Here is a 16,923-nt window from a genome sequence, read left to right as displayed (position 1 = left end):
ATAGAAATTGTTGGTAAAAATGGGTAAAAGTAGAAAAGCAAAAGGAAGCGTGAACACATGATTACGATATAGAAGGAGAGAGAATGGAATTTCGATTTACGAGCCTTCGTTGCACTTAACCGACTAGTCATTAAATGCATTGACCGTTAACGAAGCAAGTGCACCTATTCGATTCCAATCCAAGTTTCCTTTCACTGGACATCCTTTAAAACGATGTCAGAGAGTTGTAGAAACATTGTTGGATATAAATAGGTGTCAGAAGCGTTTCATCAATTAATGTAGTTTCTAATTTTCAAACTTTTTTTATTTTTCACGGTTTTTTTTCTTTAGTGCATGCGCAATTTAAAAATTTCAGTAGAAAAAAATTTCTTAATGAAACAAAATTTTTCATTCATTCAAATCAAAACAATTTTGTTGAGGTCTCTTGAATTTGAATATGTGACGCGCACTCACTGAAGAAACGGAGCTAAGAAAATTATTTGTTTACATGACTATAAATTATAATAAATAATAATTCTATATTTAAAAATTTAATTAATTAATAATATTAGTTAATAATAATAATAATAATAATAATAAAAATAAAAATTAAAAACTAATGATAAAAAATAATTAAAAAATATGTTTATGACGGTTATCCTTTTATTAACAAAATTCTGAAATTTATTCATTTCTTCAATTACATTTGTAATTTGTAATTATAATTTGTAATTTAATTTTTATTCTTTTTATTTATTTATTTATTATTTCTTTTTATTTTTTTTTATTTATTCATTTTTATTAAATTCTATTTTTTTACTTTTATTACAATTAATATTTTTCTTTAATAAAATTTATTTTTTATATTTAAAAATTTTTTTTTGTTTAAAAAATTTTATGACAATTTTGAATTAAGTAAGAAAAATTAATTATAAAGATTTCTAAATGTCATTTATTTAGTTTTTTTTAATTTTTGTTAAAAAAGAAATAATTCAAGAAAATATTTTTAATGAAAAATATTTCGTTCATTAAAAAACTTGTGAATCATCTTTGATTGAAGATTTTTTTTAATTTCCTTTTTTTTACTTCTAAAAATTTTTTTTGATTTAATTTTTTTCATCATTAAAAATTGAATATTGAATATAAAATATTGAAAATGTTCAATAAAAATTGTTTTTTATTTTGCCTTGGATTAAATATTCCTTTTTCATTTTCTTTTAATTTTCTAATAGTTTTTATTTCCTCCAAAATGTTCAATAAAAATTGTTTTTGATTTTAAATACTGAGAGAAGAATATTATTTTAATCAAGGTGAGACTATCTTAAACATAATTTTTTATTGCTTCTTTTTCATTAGAGTGGGTAACATTATTTTTTTTTTCAATTAATCACCATTTTAAGTGCCCTTTTACTAATTACTTGTCCATTTTTACAGTTTATTGGTATTTAAAAAACATTTTTTATTTATCGTATAGTCAATTTTCAATTCCGAATTTTTTTATCTCCGAGTAAAAAATTCTTTTTATTTTTCGAGAATGAAAAATGAAATTCTCATTAATTTTTTGAAAACAAAAGTAAAATTCTCTTTTTTTTAAACAAAAGCAAAATCCTATTTTAAATAATCTTCAATTTAAGAAAAAAAAAAATTGAAAACTCATTGTTTCTTCGGATAATAAAAGTCCATATAATAAAAAGTCCCAAAGCAACGTGGGAGGATATAATAAAAACAAGATGTGAGTGATAATATCCGGAAAAGACATTAAAAAGAATAGAAAAGGAAAAGTCGGTATAAATTATAAAGTCAAAATCAAAAAAAAGAAAAAAAAAATGTTAATGATCGTAGCGTAAATAAATATGTTGACACGCGATCTCCACCTCAGGAGTTTCGAAAAAAGATGATTTTTCGTCACGTATAAAATGCGAAGTTAAGAGGCGAAATACCGGCATTGCTCAAGTATGTCACCAGAAAGAAAGAAACAAATCAAATTTTAGTCAAATTTTTTTTTTACAATGTAACAAGAAAAGAATTATGAAATTTTTTTTGTTTTTAATAGTCTTACATCATTTCAAATGATTCACTGCGCGTTGTTCCTTATTTAAAAAGAATCATTTTCTCTCCCTTTTTAATTCTCATTATATTATCATCATAATTTACGAAATTTAATTTCTCATTATTATTTTCTTATTTGATGATAAACGCAATTTACTGCGTGGAATTTTTTGTCCACAAAAATCTTTCGTTATAATCGTTTACTGGGAAAAAATTTTTTTAATTCAAAACTCTAAGTAGCTTAACTTTACTTTGAATATTAAACATATTTTTTGTACTTGAATTAAACATAATTTTTATTGAATCAAACTTATGTACTGAATTAAAATTACATTTAATTCAAAAATAATTTTTGGTTGACTGTATAAAAGTTTTTTTTTACTCTTTCGGCTCTATAGACAAATTTTTTTTTATAAAGAAAATAGAAAGATGGAAATTTTATTTGATTGAAATAAAAAATGAGAAAATTTTCTTTTGTTGCTCTTTTAAAACATAATATTTTTAGAACTTTAGAGACATTTAAAAGCACTTTTAATTTTCAGAATACTCTCTCGTTCTCTATGCATGGAATTGCAGAAAGAAAATTAAATAATTTCATCTCTCGCAGCAATAAAAATTTATTAAACTTTAAATTCAATTTAAAAACACATAATCCATGTATTATTATACATAATTGAGGTGGAGTAGAATTTTCTCGCCATTTTTCCCGTAGTAGTAAAATATTTCATGAATATTTTTATATATATGTAAAAATGTTTTCTAATGTGACATGGAAATATTGAAAGTCATGATTTTTCATGCGTCTTGCAACAACAAGCTTACATTCATAAAAATAAAGACTAAAGATGTAAAATTCAATTTTATGTTTAGTTCTCTATATGGAATATATTTATAGTTAAAAGTTAAATTGTATATATGTGAAATTTTGTATAAAGTATAAGAAAAAAGTCGAAGAAAAGTCCTTGAAATTTAGTTAGCAGTTGATGAAAAAACTGATTATATACATATATGTATAAAATGTAAAAAAAAAGCTACACGTAACTGTGCCCAGACGCATATAATACTCTCGAGAGGTATGTGCATAATCTCGCGAACTCACTAATCAATTGTGTAACAGTAATGCATTAACGCGTCGCTAAACAAGCAACTCTTGCTCAAGTAATGTCTCGTTAAAGACTCACCAAACAAGGCCAGTGGCGCATCTTCTAATTGATTATAACAAACATTATTCGCCACTTATATGCGCACTGTCTATCAAAATTTTACATTCGCGAGAAACATTTGCCTAGAAATGTAAACGACTCTTATAGTTGTACTGCAAAAAATTTTTCCATTTTATTGAGAACAAGAAAATTGTTTTAGATAACTTTTTTTTTTGCAAATTTGACTAATATGTAGTAATTTCTACTAATTTTTACTAATTTCTACTAATTTCTACTAATTTTTACTAATTTTTACTAATTTTTATTAATTTTTACTAATTTTTATTAATTAGTAAAAATTACTATTTATTGGTAAAATTTACTGATTCAAAAGCAAAAAGTCAGTCAAGAATTTAAATTGAGAGAGAAATAAATATTTAATTGAATCAAGTGATTTTTTTTCAAATTAAACTGAATTGAAAATTCCAAAAAAAAATTGAAAATTGAACCAACAATTTCATTATTTGAAGAAAAAACCATTTCATTGATTTAAATAAAAATTATTTCATGCAAGTAAATATTTATCTGATTAATAGACAAGTAATTGGTTGTTTGCATCAAAACAAATTTTTTTAGTATACAAATTTAATTCATTTCCTTAAATCTGAATTAGTAGAAATTTACTAACAAAATGACGAAAAGTCGTCCACCAATAACAATATTACTTGTAATTAATAAAATTTTATTAAATGGCTAGTAAAATATTACTAATTGTGAGTAGAATTTTACTAATATAAGAATTTTACAAAATTTCTAGTGGACTTTTACTAATTAAATTAAAAATTTTTCAGTAAAAGTTGTAATTTCTAGAAATTACAACTATAACCCTTTCAAAATCCAATTATTTTCTATATACAAATTTTCAAGAGAAGGGTAAACCTATATTTTCGCAACTATATGAAGAAAATATTTTAAATATTTAATAAAATTATTTTTATAGTACTTTTTTGAGAGGAATTCAATGGTCATAAAAAAAATTAGTCAGAAAATATTTTGATTCTTTTTGAATTTTTATTTTTTCTAAAAATTCATAGATTTTGAAATCCATACGTAATTTTGTAGAAAATATGTTTTTGTATCCATAAAAAAATTGCTGCATGAAAAAATTAATATTTACAAAAGTTTTAGCATTTTTTCAAAAAAAAAAAATATTGTGCATGTTAAGAATTTAAAAAAAATATGATTATTATTAAATTTTATTATACGAAAACTCATTTTTTTTAAACTATTTTCAGAACAAAAACTTTTTCAAAAAAATATTAAGAATTCATTCGATAAAACATTTTTTTTGAAAAAGTTTATGTTCTGAAATTAGTTAGAAAAAAAACAAATGAGTTTTTATATAATAAAATATAATAATAATCATATTTTCTTAAATTCTTAACCTGAAAAATACTTTTTTTTTAAAAAAAAGTGCTAAAACTTTTGTAAATATTAATTTTTTCATTCAGTAATTTTTTTATGGATACAAAAACATATTTTCTACAAAATTACGTATGGATTTCAAAATCTATCAATTTCTAGAAGAAACAAAAATTCAAAAAGGGTCAAAATATTTTCTGACCAATTTTTTTTTAAACCATTGAATTCCTGTCAAAAAATTACTATAAAAATAATTTTATTAAATATTTAAAATATTCAATCAATTATTTTTAATAATTTTCAAAAAGTTCTTTGAGAATTCATTCATTTAAAATTATAAATACAAAAAATAAAGAATTTCAATTATAAATATGAATTTGATTAAATCTTAAAAAATTATAATTAAAAAATTTAAAGAATTCCTTTTTCAAACTATTCTAATATAATTTTTCGAAAATAATTGAATTTCATAATAGAATCTTTGTATAATTTAAAGAAAACAAATTAATCTTTTGGAGAATTTTAAATAAAAATTTCAAACATGATTGTTTTCCTTAAAATGTCAAAAATAATTCTAACAAACTTTAATGTTTAAATTTTTTTACTTGAAGATTTTTCATTAAAATTATTCAGAATTCAATTGTTTGAAAATTTAACATTAAAATTCTTCAAATGTTGATTTTCAATTATGTATAATTGAAAAATTTCCAAACAATTATTTCTCCGAAATTTTAATAAATCTAAAAAAGTAAAATTCAAATTTCAAAAAATTATAATTTTCTTTGTTCGAAGAAAATTAAGAGAATTAGTTTCTCTTAAAAATATTATAATATAATTTTTTGAAAAGAATATTGAATTTCTTAAAAGAATTTTAATTAAGGAATTTTATTTAAAAATTTTGACATGATTATTTAACATGATTATTTTCTCGAAAATGTTAAAAATAATTGTAAAAAATTTTAATGTTATAATCATTTGTTCGTATTTTAATTTTTGGAAACATGTAATTAAAAATATAGAAAATAATTGAATTTTAAAGAATTAGAATGAAAAAATTCTAAGAACTACTTTTTTCGAAAATATTTTAATATAATTTTTAGAAAAGATATTTTCATTAATTTCCACTTTTATTAAATTTACACTTGAAGATTTTGCATTAAAATTTTTGAGAAATCAATAATTATTTTCAAAATTTGCAACTAAAATTCTTCAAAAGTTGATTTTCAAAAAATTGAAATAAAATACTTGAAAAAAATCAATTATTTTCAATTAAATGTTGCAAAATTTTTAATTATTCAAAATCTGTTTAATTGTATAATTCGAAAATTTAATTATTATAATTCTTATAATTATAATTATTCTATTGCAATATTTGAAGGAAAAGTCGAAAAAGTCATAATATCCGAGGCCTGGAATATTTATATAAAATTCTACTAATTCAAGACTTAGAGTTCTATGTCAAATTTCTCAATAAAATTTTTTTTTTTGTTAACAAATGTCAAAATAGGGATAAAACAAATAAAAAAAAAACTTCTGAACATAACTTGTATGTAGTTTGTTTCAACAGAAAATGTCAAACAATTACGAAATAATGTATTCTTTCTTAGTGATTTTATTAGTACTTTGTCGCAGTGTTTTTGTGTACAATTTTTCTTTTACTTGATAGGTACTTGTTGCTAAGTTACACCGTTATTAAACAGAGAAGAAAATTTGCCAGTTCAGATTATATGGATTTTTATGACCTTTAGTGGCTTTTACAATCATTTATCGATATATTATATAATAAAGTGCAAAACTTTTATCTACACCGCAACAACGGTTTTGTATATACAAAAGAAGAATATTTCTCAACTTTCGACTCTAAACTTACATCAAATATTCTATGAATTATCCGATTAGTCATATAAATGTCATAAATTGCATAATATGACCTGTGTTTAACTATATATAGTGACCTAATGTAATTAAATTGAATTATTTTATTTCGTTGCATTACTTTTATCAATGCTCGAAAATGTTATAAATTAAATACAATCATATTAAATTCTGATCTCTAAATCTGAATTATAGTTAAAAATATTTAATTGTTGGGTAAATTGTTATCTGACCTTTTTCTTGTTAAAAATTTTAATTAGTAAAAAAATAACTAATTATTAGTAAAAAAATAAATAATTATTAGTAGAAAATAACTAATTATTAGTAAATAAATCTAAATTTTACCAATGGAATTATTATAAAAAAAAATTTTTCACTTATTTTGGCATTAACTAATTAAGTAGATTTAACTCTATATCATAAAATAAATAAATCATTTAATAAATAATTTTACTTAAGTATTTCAAAATTAATTCAATTTTAAAAGAGTTGCGTTTACAATTTTTATAAATAAATGAACTTCAAACGGTTTCAATTTGAAATTTTATAAAATTTCAATGTTGAATGAATTTAATTAGAAATTTTAATGAACTTAGATTTTTGAAAAATTTTAATAATTCAAAATCTTCTAAAATTAGTTAAATTTGTCAATATATATTTAATTAATTATTAAAAATAATGGATTTTTATTGAAGAATTTTAATTATAAATACTAAAAAAATTGAATTTTGAAAAAGTTACAATTGATTGCAGAAATTCAATTATTTTCAAAAACTGTTATATAAAATTCTTATCACAAAACTCAATTATGTTCAAAATTTACGAAACAAATCTCGACAAATTCCCAATTATTATCTTTATAAATAAAAAAATTCTTCCTCAAAATTCAATTATTATTTTCAAAAATTTTAATAAAATTCTTGGTAAAATTTCAATTATTTTCAAAAAATTTCCTCATTTCAATGATTTTTAATATCTATTATTTTAATAAAATTACCCAAAAGAATTTAATTATTTAAAAAACCAATTTTAATAAAATGGTACGCAAACATTTAATATTATTTTCATAAATAATAAAAATTTCACAGGAATTCAAATATTTACAAATTTTTTATAAGTTTCTTCTCCATAATCCAATTATTTTCATAAATAATATAACTCATCGCAGAATTTCGATTATTTTTAATACAATTTTAATCGAATTTCTCGAAAAATGTAACTATTCTAAAATTTTGTATTAAAATTCGTCAAAAAAAATTCAGTTATTTAAAAATTTATTAATAAAATTCTTTATAAGAATTAAATTTTAAGAAACATTCAATTATTCAATAAATAATTAACTTTTTTTTCTTGAAAGGATTTAATTATTTTCAAAATTTTTAATGACATTTTTCGTAACAATTTGAATTTTGAAATTTATTTTTTTTTGAAAATTATCAAAGAACATTTTCGAAAATTATTAAAAATAATTGATTGAAAGAAGAATTTTAGTTAAAAATTCTTAAAAATAATAATTGAATTGATATGACAAAAAAATGTAATTATTCTTTAAAATTTTATTAAAATTCGTCGAAAGAATTCAATTATTTAAAAAATTTTTGATAAAATTCTTTATGAGAATAATTGAATGGTTAGAAACATTTTATTCAATATATTATTTATTTTTGTATTTAAATAATTGAATTCTAGTAAAATTTTCTATGAAAAATGGATTTAAAAATGAATTTCAGTTAAAATTTTATATATTAATTGAATATTAAAAGCATTATAACGTAATTTTTTAGAAATAATTGAATTTAATTCCTACGGAAAAATAATAATAATTAAATATTTGAAATATTTAAAAAGGAAATTATTGTTTTCGAATAATTTTACAATAATTAAAGATATTCGTTAATAAATTTAACAGAACATTTTTTTCAATAAAATTTGTTCCTTTATTTTCTAAAAATTCAAAAATTTTCAGTTTAATCTTCAATTAAATTTTCAATAATTGACAAATATAATTTATAAACATTTTTTTCTTTTATTTTTAAAAAAGTTTGAATTTTATTAAAATAATTGAAATTAAGGGTATTTGAACCATTATGACGTCACAGCTTCAAAATACATGCTTTGCACAAACTGTGACGTCATAATGATTCAAATGTCCTTAAGAAATAGAATTGATGAAAATTATTTTCTTGTGAAAATTGAGAATTTTCTACAAAAATATTAAGAAATGGGAATATTTGATGTTTTTCTTTCCAAAAGAAAAAAATTAGTTTGTAAACAACATTGTTATTGAGAAATAAAAATTATGCATAAAATGGGTATATTTCCTACTTCTTAATCAAAAGTTTTTAACAATTAACAAGTTTCTAGTATTTTTTATAATTTTAAAAAGGAGAATAATTTGCATAATAATTTAGATCAGTCAAACGAAATTTGTTGTAGAAAAAAAGCATATTATAACAAACAAAATGAGTATATTTTTTATTTGTTAATCATAATTTTGTTTAAATTTTCTAATTTGTAATATTATTTTATTATAAATTATGAAAAACTACCTGCATATTTTCGAATTGTCAATCAATATTATTTTTTTAAAGAAAAAAAAACAAAAGCATATACAGAAACTAACTTCAAACTGCAGATGGAATTTAATTTTACTAATAAATTAGTAAAAATAACTATTTATTAGTTTTAAATAATTTATTCTAATTTATTCTATTTATTAGTAAAATTTACTAATTTAAAAGTAAAAAATTAGTCACTAATATTCAAATTAGTACCTAAAGATTTTTACTAATTCAAATTTAGAGGCTAAAGAGTTAGTTGTTTTCCTAATATTTTTTTTTGTTTTTGATAATTTTTCTTTCTTCGAAATGTTTTGGCAGATTTAATCTCTCGAGGAAAGTCTTGAAAGTAAAATTTAAAAAATTTTCACGTGAGTCTTTATGTTTGAAGCGAATCGCGTACTTGACCTAGCGTTTGAATGCACTACCTTTCACTTGCACGATTTCGTGCGTAAATATATAGATGGATATGATCGTACTTAACATATATAATCACAGGTTGTGTGAATTATATCTGTATCACGTTCATTTTTATATGTAATGCCGGTAAGGTGCACTGGTCAAGTTTATTGCATGTTTCCGTTCATTGAATCCCTCAATGGAATTGCCATTTTCTTTTTAATTTTCCCTCAAATTTTTTTCTCGTATTTCTTATCATACGTAACAAGCACGCCTCTCGCATATAATAAGCTCACTAATTATATATTATCAATATATTATATAAATTTTAAATTCAACAATATTTTTTATAATAAAAATATAAATCACAAAAATCTGAATAATTTTTTGTCCTTATAAATAAACTAAGAAAAGTCGAATAATTGTCTTGTCCCGTCTATAATTAATTAAATAAATAAAATAAAAAAATATAAATAAACAAATGAATGTATAAATAAAAAAAAATTAAAAATTGAAAATAAAATAAAAAATAAATAAAAAATATAAAATACAAATAAAGAAAATTAATATAATTTAATTAAAAAAATAAATTTAAGTACAAAATATTTGTAGTACCTATCAAGAAATAAAAATTCTATTCTAAAAGCAAAATTTAATAGAAGTATAAAAAAATACATTTTTTATTTACCTAATTAAACAACAAAATTATTTAATTTATTAAATATTGGAAATAATTGCGAAACACAACTGAAAGGAATATTAAGAAAAAAAAATAAAATCTAATTCGTACATTCTAATTAACGAGTTACGAAAACTAGACACTGTATATGGGATTTCCTTTCGTTGTATGCAAAATCCTAATGAAAATTAATTTCAATACTTTGGCTTGCAACATGCAATCAATTAGTCTTAACTTCAGTTGGATATCTATTTTTCACTAATTAACGAATAAAATGATTAATTAAAATCTTTATCTATATTTGGAAAATGTTTATTTCACGATTGAAATTACTGACCGAAACAATTATTATTAAACTTCAACCGCGGTCTTAGGAGAGAAAACTTGAAAATTTAAATTGAAAGCAATTTTTCAAATTTATTTTTTCTACTTCATTGAATAATTTATAATACGTATTTGAAAAATCAATTAAAAAATGTTATTTATACAAATAAGCCCTTAATTCATTTTTGATAAAATTAGCATAAAACAAATTTCCATTAATATTTATCTTGACGGAGCAAAGTCCGTAAAACTCCTCTTTTTTCTATTTTTTTTTAAATAGTCATACAAACAATAACAAACATAAATGAAAAATCATAAAGTTCCTAAAAGCAATAAAAAATGAAATTCATTAATAAAATTAAAATTTTAAATTACTTCTAATAATTTAAATGTTCAATTTCTATTTCTAATTTGAAAATGTTAGTCATATTTTTTTAAGGGAGAAAACCATTTTTAATTTAATAGTCAATAAACCAATGACTACAAGATTAAAATTGTAAATTTAGTAAAAAAGAAAAAAAATGTCAAAGAACGTTTAAAAAACAAAACATAATTTACAAGTGAGATACATATCTTCAGTATTAATTTCAATTAAAAATTTCGTATCTACCATTTAATATTCATACTCGACAATGTTCGAAAGAATTTTTCCCCTTATAAAAATTCATAGAATGATAAATGTCACATCAATCAGTAATGAAAATTTTTTATAAAAGAAATCAATACATGAATTTAAAATATGAAATTCTGATATTCTAATTATATTATATTCCTGAAAATATATGCGCGTCTCATTAGTAATAAGAATGTAAAAATATTTTTAAAAATTACAAATTTAAAAATTTAACTCTAAATTCATTATTCGAATGTCATATATAATCAGGAAAGGATCACCAAAATTCGGAATTAAAAAATTGAAAGGAAAACAATACATTTATTTTTTCTCTACTCTTGCAGACCTTGGATCGACATTAAGGCGCAAAAAAATAAAGTGGTTTTAGTTGAATAAAAATAAAAAAAATAGTCAAAAAAGTCGTTTATTTAAATATTATCACAAAAATTTTATTTTGTATTTCTCTGATTTTCCTCTTTCACTAATTTCCAAATTCAATTATTCAAAACTTGAATAATTTCTCTAAATAGATACTTAATACTTTTTATTTGTTTTTCTACGGGAAATAAAAATTTAAAAATTTCAATTTAAAACCTTCTGACATTTAATTGTAATTTCTAAAAATTAAAACTATAACCCTTCCAAAAATTTATTTATTTTCTATAATTTTTAACTAAAGTTCATCTACAAATGAATTATTTTCAATAATTTTCCGAAAGACTTTCATGAATTTCATTATTTAAATACAAAATTTAATTTTTTTTAATAATTGTAACTGGAATTGCCCACACGTTTTTTTTTTAAGTTTTTAAGGCATATTTTCAAAAAATTATAATAAAGAAATTCTTAAAATTACCTAACTTTTAAAATTATTTTTAAACAATTTTTGAAACATAATAGTTTTGCAATTACATATAATTGAAAAAGTCCCAAGTAATTGAAATTTGGTTAAATGTTTAAAAAATAATTGAAATTTGATAAAATCTTTAAAAATATAATTGAAATTTTGAAAAAACTTTAAAAAATAATTGAAATTAGGTAAAATCTTAAAAAAAATAATTGAAATTTGGTGAAATCTTGTAAAAATAATTGAATTTTTGAAAAATATAAAAAAATAATCATGTTTTTCAAGACGTATGATTACAAATATGAAAATCATTTCTCTGAAATCTTAATAAGTTAAAGAAAGTAAATTTTAAATAAATTGAATTTACTTTGTTCGAAAATAATTGAATCTTAAAAAATTATGATAAAACAATTCTAAGAATTACTTTTTTCAAAAATATTTTAATATAATTTTTAAAAGCTAATTTTCATTAATTTCACTTTTATGAAATTTACACTTGAAAATTTTTCAATCAAATTTTTCAGAATTCAATTGTTTGAAAATTTAACATAAAAATTCTTTAAATGTTGATTTTCAATTATATAGAATTGAAAAATTTCCAAACAATTAAAATTTGATAAAATTCCTTTAAAAATAATTTAATATTTGAAAAACGTAAAAAATAATGAAATTTTTGAAGAATTTTAATTATAAATATGAAAAAATTATTTCTCCAAAATTTTAAAAAGTCTAAAAAAATTAAAATTAAAATTTCAAAAAATTTGAATTTACATTGTCCGAAGCCAATTAAATCTTAAAAAATTAAGAGAATTATAGTTTCTTAAAAATATTGTAACATAATTTTTTGAAAACAATATTCAATTTCTTAAAAGAATTTTTGTATAATTTAAGGAAAACTAATTAATTTTTTAAAGAATTTTAATTATAATTTTTGAACATGATTATTTTTTCCAAAATGTTAAAAATAATGGTAAAAAATGTTAATGTTATTATTTTTTGTTCGTATTTGAATTTTCGGAAATTTGTACCTACATTGAAAATATAGAAAATAATCGGATTTTAAAAAAATTGGAATAAAAAATTCTAAGAATTACTTTTTACAAAAATATTTTTATATAATTTTTAGAAGCTATTTTTTATTAATTTTCACTTTTATAAAATTTACACTTGAAGATTTTTCATTAAAATTTTTGAGAATTGAAAAATTTCCAAACAATTGAAATTTGGTAAAATCTTTTTAAAAAAATTGAATTTTTTTAAAAATTATTGAAAAAAATAATCAATTTATTTTTCTGAAATTTTAATAAGGAAGTAAATTTCAAAAAATTTTAATTTACTTTGTTTGAAGACAATTGAATCCTAAATTAAGATAAAACAATTAGTTTTTTAAAAATATTATAATTTTCCGAAAATAATTGAATTTCTTAAAAGCATTTTTATATAATTTAAAGAAAACTAATTTATTTATTTATTTATTTCAAAACATACACGGGATCAAACAAATCCTTTTTTATTATTTTGAATTTATTTTTTTTTTTTGAAGAATTTCGATTAAAAATTTTGAACATAAATGTTTTCCAAATGTTAAAAATAATTCTGAAAAATGTTAATAATACTATTTTTTGTATGTATTTGAATTTTCGAAAATATTGAAAATAATTGAATGTTAAAAAATTAGAATGCAAAAAATTCTAAAAATTACTTTTTTCAAATCTATTTTAATATAATTTTTAGAAATTAATTTTCATTAATTTTCACTTTCATTAAATTTACACTTGAAGATTTTTCATTAACCTTTTTTGATAATTAAATTATTTTCAAAAATTGCAATTAAAATTCGTCAAAAGTTGATTTTCAAAAAATTAAACAAAACGCTTGAAAAAAATAATTACTTTTAATTAAATGTTGAAAAATTTCAATTTTTCAAAATCTGTTTAATTGTATATTTCGAAAATTGAATTAGAAAAATTATTCAAAAATAATTTTTGGAATGATTTATCTAGTTATTTTCCCCTCTATAAAAATCGAAATTAGTTATACATTTTATCCTAAAAATTGTAATATTTTATTGCAATATTTGGATGAAAAAGCGAAAAAGTCGCAATTTTTGAAAATAAGTAAAAAAAAATTGCTTTTTCTGAAAATAGTCGAAAAAAATCGAAAGTCATAATATCTGCGAGGTTTGCTCTTAAATAAAATAAAAAAAAAAATTGGAATAAACTGACCATTACTTTGCAAAATGAATTTCTTTTTTTTATGCGTGCGCGGTCGTCTCCAAATGCAAAGAAGCGATTTACGATTCGAGAGTGAAGTGCTACCAAGTTACCATTCACTTCCGGATCCACAAAGAAAGTACAATACACAGTCAGTGCAGTCTATATGTGCGGATTCGCGACCGTGATTCACGTGAGTGTTTGGTTCACATGTACTCGAATCACATTAACCTCCTTCTCCGTCGCATTCCGGACGGGCGAGAGAGTTCGCATTTCATCAAGATTTCATCGATCACTTATTCAGCATCGACACAGTGCACAGTGCCGTTTACGCCAATCGAGAGCAAGAACTTGAACTCGAAACATGACTCTCAAGGAAGTTTAGGGTATATGCACATTTGTGCAGTTTATTTATATAAAAACATATTTTTTATAAATATGCATAAATAAATATAATTATCTGAATTATATTGGCTATCGTGTTGGCTAGAATCAGAAATATTTATTGAAAAAAAGAACAAAAGAGCTTTTACTCTTTTCAAATTCCCTAACTTTTCCAGGTTTTCCAGGTTTTTTAAAAGAAAACTATTCGAAAACATCAATAACTTCATTTTTAAATATATGGGGGATTTCAGGGGAAGTGATCCGGCCTCATGCGTTTACACGTCATACTTTGAAGACTTGTACTTTGCTTTAAAAAAAAGATGTAAATTAGATAAAATATGTTTTGGAAAGGGGTTTTCGTGTACTTTTAAATAAAGATTTTAGTTTGAAGAAAAAAAATTTTTTGACCTTGAAAATTCCAAATTAAAATTTAATTTTCATTTTTTTGTAAAATTAATTAACTAGAATTCATAATTCTAGTCCCATTTTGGGCAGATATGTTTTTGATAGGAAAAGAGCTCAGCTTTCATTCTAAATAAAAAAAAAATTTTTTTAAAATACCGATTGTACAAAAAAATGAAAATGAAATTTTAATTTTGAATTTTCAAGGTCAAAAAATTTTTTTTTTAAAAACTAACATCTTTATTTAAAAGTACACGAAAACCCCTTTCCAAAACATATTTTATCTAATTTACATCTTTTTTTTAAAGCAAACTACAAGTCATCAAAGTATGACGTGTAAACGCATGAGGCCGGATCACTTCCCCTGAAATCCCCCATATATTTAATCATTATTTTTTTTTAAATTAAGATATTAAAAAATTTGAAATTCAATAACATAATAATAATTAAAGATAGCTTGGTGATAAAATCATTATTTTATTTTATAAAAACATTTTACTTCTACTCTCCAAATTTGAATTAGTAAAAATGTTTACTAATTAGAATTAGTGACTGACTTTTTGCTTTTGAATTAGTAAATTTTACTAATAAATAGTTATTTCTACTCATTTTTTAGTAAAATTTACTAATTCAAAAGCAAAAAGTCAGTCATTAATTCTAATTAGTAAACATTTTTACTAATTCAAATTTAGAGAGTACAAAATTATTTTCATCATTTCAATTAAATTATTATTTTCAAGAATTTTTAACTAAAATTCTTCTTTCAATCAATTATTTTTAATAATTTTCGAAAAAGTTCTTTGACAATTTCCAAATCCAATAATCAATTTTACGAAATTTCAATTACTCCTAAATTCTTCAATTAAATGCATATTAGAAAATAAAAACTTAGAATAATATTAAAAAACAAGTTGTAAATCCAGATGTTCATTACATGAACATTTTGCTTCCTCTTTACGATCAGCAAAAAAAATTTGCTTCCTCGTGAAGGAAGCATTAACGATAAATATATTTCATTTTTAAATCATTTTAAATACAATTTAACATTTATAAAATAAAGTTCATTCCTCTTAATAAAAACAATAAAATTTTCTTATACAGTAATATGAATTTAACTAAACAAAAAAATTTTAGTAAAAAAGTGAATTTTTCAACTGTAATTGTAATTAATTCTATAATTTTCAATAGAATATATACTTTATATACATCAATCGTTTCGTCTTGATGCAAAGAATAAGATTTTTGATTTATTTTTTAATAAATAATAACATTCTATTGTACAGCAACATGATTTTTAAGAAAAAATGAATTTTTATTAAAAGTGCAAATTTTTTGTCTATAATTGGTTTTAATTCTATAAATTTAAATAAAACATATACTTTATATATACCAATCGATCCGTCGGGGTGTAATGAATAAGATTTTAGAAATAAATGAGTAAGATTTTCTTACACAGCAACATAATTTTGCGGAAAGAACTCATTTTTTTGATAAAAATGCGATTTTTTCAGCTTTAATTGTGATTAACTCTATAAATTCTCATACAATTTATACTTCTTATATCTCAATCGATTCGTCTTGATGCAAAGAATAAGATTTTATTATATATTAACTTCAATAAACAACTTAAAAAAATTTTTTTGAAAAAAAAATTTTTTAGAAAAAAGTCAAAAAAAAATTTTTTTTGAGAATCTTTTAAAGTCTACCAATCCATTTCGAGATATTTTTATGATAAATATACCTGGTAAATTTTAGCCAAATTCGTTAAAACCTCTTCGAGTTATCGTGTTCACAAAAATCGGGATCCACACACACACACACACAAATTCAAATCAATTTTTTCAAAATAATTTTTGAAAAAATTCTTTGTAAATTTTCAAATTCTTTTGTTTACAATTTAATTTTACGAAATTTCGATTATTCTGAAATTCTTCAATTAAATATATTAGAAATTAAAAACTTTAAATAATTAAAAAAAATTCCATCAAACTTAATTGAGAAAAATTAATTCTTCAGAATTCTTAATTAAAAGTATGA

The 16,923-nt window shown here is 20.4% G+C and overlaps 1 protein-coding gene across 1 annotated transcript in view; it reads right to left on the bottom strand.

The window, feature by feature from the left end:
- The window catches only part of LOC122511340 (all trans-polyprenyl-diphosphate synthase PDSS1), a 109,732-nt gene that overhangs the window by 10,199 nt on the left and 82,610 nt on the right, over nt 1-16,923 (bottom strand). The window lies entirely within an intron of this gene.

Source organism: Leptopilina heterotoma, unplaced genomic scaffold, assembly GCF_015476425.1.
Source record: "Leptopilina heterotoma isolate Lh14 unplaced genomic scaffold, ASM1547642v1 Lhet_81, whole genome shotgun sequence".
In the NCBI taxonomy this organism is placed as follows: Eukaryota; Metazoa; Arthropoda; class Insecta; order Hymenoptera; family Figitidae; genus Leptopilina; species Leptopilina heterotoma.
The sequence above is the reverse complement of the archived record's forward strand: the minus strand, read 5'-3'. Positions and strand labels throughout refer to the sequence as shown.